Source organism: Bos mutus, chromosome 16 (genome assembly GCF_027580195.1).
Source record: "Bos mutus isolate GX-2022 chromosome 16, NWIPB_WYAK_1.1, whole genome shotgun sequence".
Lineage (NCBI taxonomy): Eukaryota > Metazoa > Chordata > Mammalia > Artiodactyla > Bovidae > Bos > Bos mutus.
Genome location: NC_091632.1, coordinates 20697616 through 20708997, shown reverse-complemented (window position 1 = coordinate 20708997; position 11382 = coordinate 20697616). Strand labels below are relative to the sequence as shown.

At 48.9% G+C, this 11382-nt stretch overlaps 1 protein-coding gene across 1 annotated transcript in view; it reads left to right on the top strand.

Annotated features, from left to right (window-relative positions):
• Nucleotides 1–788: 788 nt before the first annotated feature.
• The window catches only part of C16H1orf21 (chromosome 16 C1orf21 homolog), a 251280-nt gene continuing 240686 nt past the window's right edge, over nucleotides 789–11382 (top strand). Inside the window, exon 1 of the mRNA XM_070384812.1 lies at nucleotides 789–1141. The gene's annotated coding sequence lies outside the window, so the exon portion shown is untranslated. The remainder of the gene's footprint in view (nucleotides 1142–11382) is intronic.

The window sequence follows — 11382 nt, the reverse complement described above, 5'->3', positions numbered from 1 at the left end:
ACCTCTTGTGGGTGTCCACAAAAAAACCCAGCAGGTAAAGAGGTGGGCGGCGATCTTTGTAGATTCCCAATCATCCCAAACGCGCCAGAAGGCGCGGCCTCCGCCCTTTAGTCCCAAGAGGCCGGGAAGGGCAAAGAGGGGGCGCCGGGCACAAAGTCTCAGGCGGTGTCTCCTTCCCTCCTCAGTGCAGCTTCTGTCCAGTGGCCGATGCTTCATTCATCTTGCAGGCGCCGCGGCTCCCGGGCAGGGTGGAGGAGGGTTAGTGGCCGCGCCGGGCCGGGGAAGCTGGGCAGCGCCCACCGGTCCAGCGAAGGGAGGGGCTGCGCGGCGCGGATGCCCGGCCTCGCCTTCCCCTGCTTCCAGCAGGCGCAGCCCCTCGGCTGGACCCAAGGTCTGGCTTGGGTCTTCAGCAGAGCTGGGCCGTCCGGGTCTCCGAGCAGTCCAGCAGCTCCTCCCAGGCCATCGCCCGGGTGTCAGGCCCAGGACGCAGCTTTCCCGCCGGGGTCTCCCCTCCAGCGGCGGGGTGCTCGCACACACACACACACACATACACACACGCCCGTCCTCGCCCTCGATTCCGCTCTGCAGCCCTGGCAGTCGCGCAGTCCCGGTCCCTTCCTCCGGGTGCACGGCCCCCGCAGGCCCCTCCCGGGGGCGAGGCGGGGGGCAGGACGCGCGCGGGAGCCGGGCGCGGGGAGGGGCCGGCGCTGGGGGAGTGTCTGGCTGCCCCCGCCCCTCGAGTGAGTGACTGGGCGAGGAGGTCCCCTCCCTCCGTCCCCCTCCCTCCTTCCCGGTCCCCTCCCTCGCTCGCTCGCCGCCAGCCCCGGCTCGCTCCCTGCCCACTCCCGGGGGGGACGTTCCGTGCCGCGGCCGCCGCTTCTTTCACACTTTAGTTGGGAGCCGCGCGCCGCGCTCAGTTACTGGAGAGAGCTGGCCGCGCGCCGCCGCCTCCAGCACGCACGCACCCGGGCCGGGCTTCGGGGGCTTCGGGGCTCTTACCCCCGGCCTCGGGAGGAGGGGGAGACCGGGACTCACCGTGGGGAGGAGGAGGAAGACAAGGAGGGAGGAAGAAAACCCGCGAGGAGGACCGGGGCGGGGGGCGGGAGGCTTGCCACCTTCAGCCCCCCCGCGAGCGCCCAAGGTAAGCGGGAGCCCCCCGCCGGCCCGGGGGAGGGGGGAGTTGGCGGCGCGGCTCGGCCCGGCTCCGCTCCGGGGCGCGCCCGGGTGGGCTGGGAGGCAGGCCTGCGGGTGCCTGCCTCGCGGCGGGGATGGAGCCGCGGTCGTGGCGCTGCCGGCGCGCGGCCCGAGCCGGGGCTGCTGCTGCTGCTGCTGCTGCTGCGGGGCTGGCGGGGACGGAAGCTGGGGTGGGGGAGCCGCTGGGGGCGTCTGCTGGCCGGGACACAAGGGCTGGGATGCGGTTGGGGCTGCTGACGACTTTCGTCACATTGAGGCCTGGGTGGTTGGGGTTCGACACCCTTGCTTTCCCACCCGTACCCCCCCCCCGCTCCCCCCCCCCCCCGCCGCCGCCCTCAGCCTTTCCTGCTCCTCTCGAGCTTTGCCCGTAGCCGCCGTACTTTTGCAAGCCAGAGCTTGAAAGCAAAAACCAAAATGCAGAACCTTTGCTCAATCTCCGAGTCTCTCCGCTCCGACGGATTTATGTGTTTGTGTGGGTGCTGTGATCCCCCGAATTTCTGAAGTTTTGACCTTTCGGGGAGGGGGGCTGACTGGTCTCGGTGCAGCGGTTTGTCCACCTCGATATATTTATTATTCGTGCCCAGGCGAGGCAGCCGGGGAGTGGGGCGCTCCGTTATTGTACCGGAGGGAAGATTTCACTCCCCTCTGCGGGCAGTTCGCGAGGTGCGGCCGCCTGCAGCTGCCTCTGGTCGGCTGCTGGGTGTCCTTCCCCTGCCTTCCACCCTGCCCCCCACCCTCTCCGACGGATTTTTTTTTCCCTCGCTTACTGTTTGTGCTAGAGAAGCCCTCTCATCTCCCATTCATCTCTCTTTCTAAGGCTCTGGATTGGCTCAGGCACGATGATAAAAATTGGGGTGGCTTTTCTCCACTCCAACAGTTGCACGGTCAAAGGAAAAAATATATGCACATAGTCACGCATTAATCCTGGGAGATGACAGGCACCGTTCGAGATAGAAGTGTTCGGTTTCCGGTAGGACGTTGACGACCTATGTATAAGGTAGCTCCGGTCGCGTGTGGGTTAGGAAAATTGTTTTAAAATAGATAGTTGCTTCTGTTGTGGCTGGAAGACAGCCTTAAGTTCAGCTATCGGAGCAAGTCTGAAAGGGAGCCAGCTTGGTCACCCAGAACTTCAGGAAAGACACACATGCTCTGACTCAGACTTTGGGAGGGGGACTAACACACCATAGATTCCATGGAGTACTTTTTTTTTTTTTTTTAATTTTAAGGAAACAGTTGGGCTGTTCGGGGAAGTGACACGTTCATTACACAGACAGATATTATGAACACTTCCTTACTTCATGGGCTGGGCTCACCTTCTACCTAATGAGAATAATCTTTCTGTTGGTAGAATTGGGATGTATCAGGATAGAAAAAAAAATCATGGGTAGAGTTGGTCTGGGGTGCTCTAGCTTTCGTCTATCCAAGTACTAACCAGGCCCAACCCTGCTTAGCTTCCCAGATCAAAGAAGATTGGGTGCATTCAGAGCGGTATAGCCCCAGACACTATAGCTTTCTTAGGGGAGAGAAGGTAATACTTCTTAAGGGTCTTTAAGTCCAGGGTGCTCAAGTTGGGGGATTTCTCCCCTTTTTCATACTTCCAGAGCTGGATTGTAGGATCAATGGAACATGTTCTGTGTTGGCTGTTTGGAAATGCAATTGATCAGATGTGGAAATTAATTTAGACTTGGTTATTTTTCTTTTGCTGCCTATAAAGGAGGAAGTGCTGGTGATGGGACAGCTGAGTGTATTTGTCTCTGCATTAAGCCAGTGCTGGGACTAGCACTTCACAGATCAAAAATGCAGTGTGGAAATCCTCCTCTAGTGTTTCCTGCTGTGCAGACTGGGTTATGACAGCAGCTCAGGATGGCTGTTCGGAAAAGCATTGAAGACAAGCAAACTCAGCACTTGGATGAACAGAGGGCTTCAAGAAGGAGTGGGGTACTTCTGTTGTCAAGTTTATCTCCTTTAGGGCATTTTTCCCAAGAAAAGTTGGCCCTGGTTGGTAGGGTGGTCTTATAGCCAATGCTGATATTTCATCCTAGAAGGACCCTAAGGTTCTAGGTTCCCTCTTCAGCTGACTCAATTACACTGGTCGAGTTCTTTGGATTCTTTGCTAGTGTTTTTTGTGTTCTTTATCCTCTCACCCCTGATCTCACTTTATCATCTAGCATGGATTTCTAGGGGGGCTTCCCAGGTAGCCCTAGTGATAAAGAAACCGCCTGCCAGTGTAGGACACATAATGAGACACCGGTTCGATCCCTGGGTCAGGAAGATCCTGTGGAGGAGGGCTTGACAACCCACTCCAGTATTCTTGCCTGGAGAATCCCCTGGACAGAGGAGCCTGGCAGACGAACACGACTGAAGTGACTTAGCATGCACGCACACATGGATTTCTGGGAATTGATAGGCTGCTGTCTGAAGTGGTTTGAGCTTCTTGAAGCGTCACAGGGTATAAATCAAAAGCCTTTTCATTAATTGGTACTATTTGCTGTGACTCTACCTAAGAGGAAGGTGATGTCCCCCATTGTGAGTCTCATTTCCAGGTTGATGGTGCATCAGTGCTGTGTTGATTTTTGACCAGGCAAGACTTGACTGTCACTTAGTGACTTGCTCCAGGCTCCTAGTAACCACCACCCCCCCTTTTTTTAAAGGGGAAGTCGTGCTTCTTTTTTTTAATTAATTTTATTTTTGGTTGCACTGGGTCTTCATTGCTGCAAGCGGAATTTTTCTGGTTGCCGCGAGCAGGGGCTACTCTTCATACTCTTCATTACACATGGGCTTCCCATAGCGTTGGCTTCTGTTGTTGCAAGCATAGGTTCTAGGGTGAGAGGCTCAGTACTTGTGACTCACAGGCTTAGGTGCCCCGTGGCACGTGGAATCTTCTCCCACCAGGGACTGAACCCGTGTCCCCTGCATTGGCAGGCAGATCCTTATCCACTGGTCCTCCAGGGAAGTCCTGGCCCCTTTCTCGTAGCTGTTTTCTGTCAGAGAATGAAACACCCCAGGTTGGAGAAGGAGAAGTTTGGCATCTCCCTTTAGAACAGGAGTGGGCAGGATATCATTCACCGAGGGTCCTAAGTGTGGTGTAGCCAACTTCACAGGAACTTATCAGTAGGACCTGGAGCCCTGAGAGGCACCAGCAAGTGCATTTTGGGCCATCTGAGATTCCTTCTTTGGAATTATAGAAGTCTCAGGAGCTTGAGAGAAGTAAAAGTTGTGATTAATTAGGTTCTCGTTAAAACATGAAAAGCAGATTGCAATAAATCAATGTAAAACTGGAAAACTTGGAAAACTGAGAAGAGGAGAGAAAGTCTCAGGGAGAAGGTGTGCATGCAGGGAAAACTGCTACCCTGAAACGGTATTTTAAAATTCGTGACAGTTGTGATTTTAAGAGATCATAATTCAAGAGCTTATCTGAAGTGACATGTAAATTATATACATACATATTTTTAAAGTAGGCAATTATTTAGCTTGACTCCCTCAGTTCTGAAGTTTAATTTTACAACTTACACTGGCAACAAGAAACAACTTGACATGCTGTGGTTATGCAATCAGGACAAGAGTGGTTGCACGTCAACTGGGCGAGGATGAACCTGGAAATGAACACACAGCAGTGTCTGCAGTAAGCAGGTAGTGAGTGCCTTCCCCTCCTTTATTATTATTATTTTTTTAATTCAGTGTGTTCCTGGAAAATGCATTTCCTTGGTTGCAGGCTAGTCACATAATGTCAAAGATTGCTTTCTCGCTATACGTATGAAAGGAGACGCAGCTGCCCCAATCTGAGTGGAAACTAAGATGAACTGACCAAACTAGGTAGGTAGAGGCAGACTATCTTGCTCGTCTCTGCAGCTTCCTTGGCAGCTGATGGATTACCTTGTGCTTACTTGCAGGTCACTCAATGAGTGATTGCACTGAATGGAATTCACCTAATTAGTTAAGATCTGTAACGTGTCAAAAACCTCCTTGGAAATACATTAGATGCAGATTTCCATTTTCATAAATCAGTACGGTAGTTTATCAAGACCTCCATATTATGCCGCAGGTAGGATTTTTCAATGTGGAAACATGTTGGACAGAAAAGTAAAGATATCAAGCATAATGTCTTCTCAAATTACTGGAATTTCTACTTAGGATCATCTTCATTTGGAATATATATAATATCCGTATTTGACAAATATTTCTTCACTCCTGATTGTGACTCTGGTCTTCATCTTTTTTTTGTCCCAGGCATTCATTGAATAACAATGCTTCATATTTAAAGGGTGCTTTATAGTTTTCATGTACCCTTGTCTTACTTGACACCATGCTGTGGTTATAACACGCAAGGTTTTCCTCCTGGGATCGTTCCCAGAATGTGCCTGCATCAAGGAGTGGAGAGAGGTCCTGGTGAAGCTCAGGTCACCCCCCGCCTCTTGGTTTACTGGATTTTCCCAAGGGAGGCCATCGTGGATATTCACTGCTGTTCCTCCTAAAATAACGTAAAACGAGCAAAGGTGAGACCTTGCCTCATGCAGCGAGCGCACTCAGACTGCCAGCATTCATTCTGCGCCTCTGCCCCGGCATCTGTCTGTCCACTCTCCCTAGGCTGCCTTTTACGTTGCTTCGCCAGACGTCCCTTTTACCTACATCTCCTTTCTAAAGCGTTTCTGTGCCATAGATGTTCATCCATAGGCCTCCTGCTTCTTCTCCCACCACCTTACTTTTGCCTGCAAGACTTGGCTTGTGTGTGTCGCAGTGATCTTTCCCAGTCCTTTCCCTGTGTTTCCAGGCCCACTTTCCCTCTGACGGCGCCCACCTCCCTGCAAAAGGGTAGGCTTTCTGCTTCCAGCTGCGTCTCCTGTCTGCCCTCAGGGCCCCTCTTCCTTGTCCTACTTTGCCCCACATGCCTCCCTTATTACCTCCGCCCACTTCTCTCCATCAGGCCTCAGATCTCCAGCCCATGCCTGCCTCTGCCTGTTTCACAGGCTCACATCATATCAGCAGATGTGTTTACAGCATTCATGAGTTAAAGTCCACAGGCTCTGTACCTTGTAGAAAAATGGAGTTAGAATATTCTCAAGTTTGGGAATCTTTCTGCCTTTGTTTTCACTTTTTCCCCAAAGATATATATATATATATGTGCAGTGGTTAGTTGCTCAGTTGTGTAGTGGGTTGCCATGCCCTCCTCCAGAAGATCTTCCCAACCCAGGTATCAACCTTCCCAACCTAGGTCTCCCGCATTTACCATCTGAGCCACCAGGGAAAGGGATTCTCCTGGGCCAAATTCTGAAACTCACCAGGACAAGGAACTCCTTTCTATGTCTGTTCCATTTTCTTCCTTCTGGAATAGGAATGTCTATAACTATTACCATATGCCTATCCCATCACTGCATATATATATTGATATATATAGAGAGATGTGGACCATTTTTAAAGTCTTTATTGAATCTGTTACAGTACTGCTTTTGATTTATGTTTTGGTTTTTTGGCTACAAGGCATGTGGGATCTTAGTTCCCCGGCTAGGGATCAAACCCGCACCCCCTGCATTCAAAGGCAAAGTCTTAACCTCTGGGCAGGGAAGTCCTTGTTTTCACTTTTGATTCCACAATGTTTTTGACTTTTAAAGACTCTTAAAACCCTTTAATAAAGCTGAAGCACTTTGCCTCATCATTTCATTTAGCTTTTACATCTTATGTTAGATAATAGATAAAGAAATATCTAGGCGATTCTTGTTATTTTTAAAATTGGATGAACATACCTTGAGCAGCATTTCAGAAATTTTCATAATGACACTGTTGAAAGGCTCTCCTATACACCAAAATCTACTTCTGGTCTTCCTTGGTGGCCCAGTGGTAAAGAATCCACCTACAATGCAGGAGATGTGGGTTTGATCCCTGGGTCGGGAAGATGCCCTGCAATAGGAAATGGCAACCCACTCCAGTATCCTTGCCTGGAAAATCCCATGGAACCTGATGGGCTACAGTCCATGAGGTCGCAAAGAGTCAGACACAACTGAGTAACGGAACGCACAGATACATTTATACTAAGCAAGGATTCTTTAGCTCAGACCTGACATTGTTGCTTTCCCTTATCAGTTTATCACCTGTGTGGCCCTATTAGTAGGGTCATTGGGAGAAAAAGTATTAAACTGAGGACTACTACTGGAAAACACAGCCTATTGACTCATTACGTATGACGAACTTGGATTGGTCTTTTTATAAAACTACTTCAAAAGTAGATCCAGCACTAGTTACGCAATATCCTGAGGGCTCCAGGGCTTTTGGAAGAAGGTGCTTTAAAGCAGAGCAGGGAGAATGGTTTTTAAGTAAGAATTCCTCCCTGTCTTAAATGGATCTGTGCTTTATTTGAGTGCCAGGGACATTGTAGTAGTTTCAGTTTCATATATTAGGACATTTTCCACCTTCCTTGATGACATACGATTTTCCCTGCCAGAGTAGGGTAAGGAAGGAGAAGGAGGGGTTGGTAGTCTTTGCTGGAGTGTGGGGACATTTTTCATACCCATCATCACAGATTCTGGTGGAGTAGGGTTCGATCCCTGAGTCCGGAAGATCCCCTGGAGGAGGGCATGACAACCCACTCCAGTATTCTTGCCTGGAGAATCCCACTGACAGAGGAGCCTGGTGGGCTATAATCCACAGGGTTGCAAAGAGTTGGTGACAGCTTAAGCAACTGAGCACACACACAGGCGAGACCCACTCAGCCGTCCAAGAGATGCAGTATTTATCATCACAGGAACTCTGAAAAGCTTATCCCTGAACCGCAGAGTTGGCATGGAGGCCTATACTGGTTGTTTACAGTATAGGGGAACCCCTGTGTTAACCCTGTTATTTCTTTCAGGAGAGGGTTGAAAGGCCAGATGTGAACTAAGGAGATGCTGCGAGGCTGCCCTGCTGAGATTTGTAGAGAACTTTTCAAAGACACAGATAATTAATACATGCTAAGGGGTGACTTCAGCAGTTCTATCTGAAAGTTCTGCCAACAGCAATTTTCCTAAGATAATTTTGTAACAGTTCTTCCAATTAAAAGGTTATAAAGGAGCCAGCCACACTTATCTCTATGTCTCAGGAAGATACTATTACTATTTTGAGGAAGGAGGTGAGAATCCAGGAACCTCTTTGTTTTGTATTTACTGAAAATTCAGATGTTCTGGTCTCCATGCCAGGAATCCATGACAGTCTAGGGACAACTCCCAAAACAAAGTTTCTGCTTACCCTTGGTGGCCGCTCCAACACGCACCCCCACCTGGCCTTGGGCTTCCTTCCCTCTGCCGCTTCTTTTAAGGTCCAATCCCTTCTCCTCCAAAGAGCTTCTTCTCTGACCATCTGAGTGGTGTCTCCCTTAGCTTCCATGAACTCCTGCAGTACTTGCTAAGTCACTTCATTTGTGTCTGCCTCTTTTGCGACCCCATGGTGTGTAGTCAGCCAGGCTCCTCTGTCCATAGGATTTTCCAGGCAAGAATACTGGATTGGTTACCCATTTCCTTCTTCAAGGGGTCTTCCCAACCCAGGGATAGAACCCATGTCTCCTGCATTGGCAGGTGGAATTTTTAGCCACTGAGCCACCAGGGAAAAGGTCCTGCAACACTTATTTGATGTTTATTTCTTTCATTATTGGTTTTGATCTTGATTTATGAGTTTTTGGTCACCCCAGCGAATCATCAGCTCTGTCATGCCCACTGGGTCTTAAGGGTTTAACATGCAGAGTAAATAGCTGTTGGTTGATTGACAGCTGGTTATTGGTCTGAGGCTTAGAATTTTTCTCTGTGAAGACCTTGCTCCCATTTAAAACTTTTTAACCAAATAAGGAAGTGGAGTTTCTCAGGGATGAGAAAAGATAATGGGAATTTTTTTGATTCCTTTGTTGGCCAAGGTTAAAGCATCTAATCTGTCTTACTCATGAAGATAATGTACTAAACAAACATTTGTTGATGACACTTTGTGTCATCTCTGCGCCTGGCACAGGAGAGATGCTGGAGATACAGATAGAAAGGCCTGGCCCTGACTTTGCGGACTTCTCAGAAAAGCATGGGAAGTGTCAGGCAAACGCATGATGTGGGGAAGAATCAAGGTGCTTTGGAAGCTGGGGGAGAAAGCGGCCGACTGTCTAGAGGTCGGCTGACTGGGTACCCTGTCTCCCTGGGACAGTCCAGGGCTGTGCCCTTTGTTCAACATAGTTATTAATGCACACCCTTTACCCTCAGAAGTCTCCCAGTTTGGACAATAAATATTGATAACAGATCTCCATAGAGAAGTCACAGATGGGTTCGCAGAGAAGGAGGTACTTGGGATGACACTGAAAAGCCACACAAGGGTCCCCTAGGGTATTGTGTACATTTCCTAAAGTATTGGGGGACCAGCATTGGTTTGCTAATCATTTTTCCTCATTTTACTGTGCATTTGCATACTGGTTCACCGACTGGCATTTGGGGATAAAGGGATCTGAGGGTCGATGGAAGGTGAAGTGGCTTCCCAGGTGGCACAGTGATAAAGAATCCGCCTGCCAAGTAGGACATGTGGGTTCGATCCCTGGGTCAGAAAGATTCCCTGGAGAAGGAAATGGCCACCCACTCCAGTATTCTTGCCTAGGAAATCCTGTGAACAGAGGAGCCTGGGGCGCTACAGTCTATGGGGTCTCAAAGAGTCAGGTAGGACTGAGGGACTGAACGTGCACGCAAGGAAGCTGAAGTTGGGCATTCCAGCAGAGTTCACACGCATGTGGAGACAGGTGGATGTAGGTCGCTGTGGCTTGGAGCACATGGAAGATGAGACTGATGAACTATGCAAGGCTTCATAGCGCAAGAGTTTGGACTCATAGCCCAAAATAAGATGCATTGAGAGACAATGAGAGATTGTAAGCAGGGGGAGACATAATTTGCATGATAGATGGTTCCTTTGTGAGTGTGGGTAAAAGACTGGACGGGAACTGAGAGAGTGACCCCAGGACACCTACGGCACAATTGGGCCCCAGCACATTTTTGTTGAATAAATGAATGAGAGAGGTTTTGAATATGTGGTAGTTGAAGCTACATAGCTTTATGTGAGATTGCTCGGGGAAAGTAAATAGAAGGAAAACGCTGAACCCTAAGTTCCAGGGAACACCAACTTTCATGGGCTGTGGATGGAAAGGATAGTGGATACTAAAACTGCAGGCTCTCATCGTGGCAAGAAAACCAGGCAAGTGGTGTCAGGAAGAGAGGATGGGTGTGTGCTTCACACTGTCACATGAAGGAGTAAAATAGCATTGAAGAGTTTGTCTCAGAATTTACAATTCTGTTATAAAAATAGAAGTGGAAGTATTGACCTTAGGGCAGATATCGAGACATAGGTAATTGGTTGGCCAAAAAGTTCATTTGGATTTTTCTGCAAGCTATTATGGGAAAACCCAAATGAACTTTTTGGCCAGCCCATTACTTAGCATTATAGAATTACTGTATTCATGCTGCATGCACGGTTTGAAGTTTTATCATTGTTAGTTTTATACATTGGGATTCTGAGGTTTACCTTATACAGTTTATGCCAGTACCGGGTGTAATAAAAGTCTGAGGCCATGTTCTTGGAGGATGACGGAATCACACAATGTTTAATCATTGTGAATTTACAAGTGTGCATAGTGATATATAAAGGGGTTAAAATACATGGATGTTTACTTTCTACTCGATGTGGAGCCATCTATGGGGGAGGGACACATTAAGTTACAACCTTGTTACAAAAGATGGCTAGTTGTAGCAGCCAGGCTGAGTAGCAGTATCACTGAGGTTTGTGGTAAAAATAAGAGGCAATTGTTGCAGAATAGGTTGTTACTTGTCCTCAGTCTCTACTGAGACCCCAGGTGGAGGTGGGGCGTGGCATTATAACATATTGGAGGGAACTTGGGCTTTGGATTCAGCAAAAATTATCCCATTTTCACCATTTCCTAACTCTAGCTTCCTGGTCTTGAATAATTATGGTAATAATTGACAGTAGTAATAATAAAAGCTAACATATATCGAGTGCTTACTCTGCATCTAGGTGCTGTGCTAAGTACATTACGTGCATTGTCTTTAATGCTTGCTACAACCTCCCGAAGAACCTATGACTATTACCTCCATAGATAAAGCAGAACTGAGGCTTAGGGGTCTCTAGGACCTTGACCAAGATCTTATAGCCAGTAAGTCGTGGTGCTGAGACTGGAATCCAGGCTCTCTGACT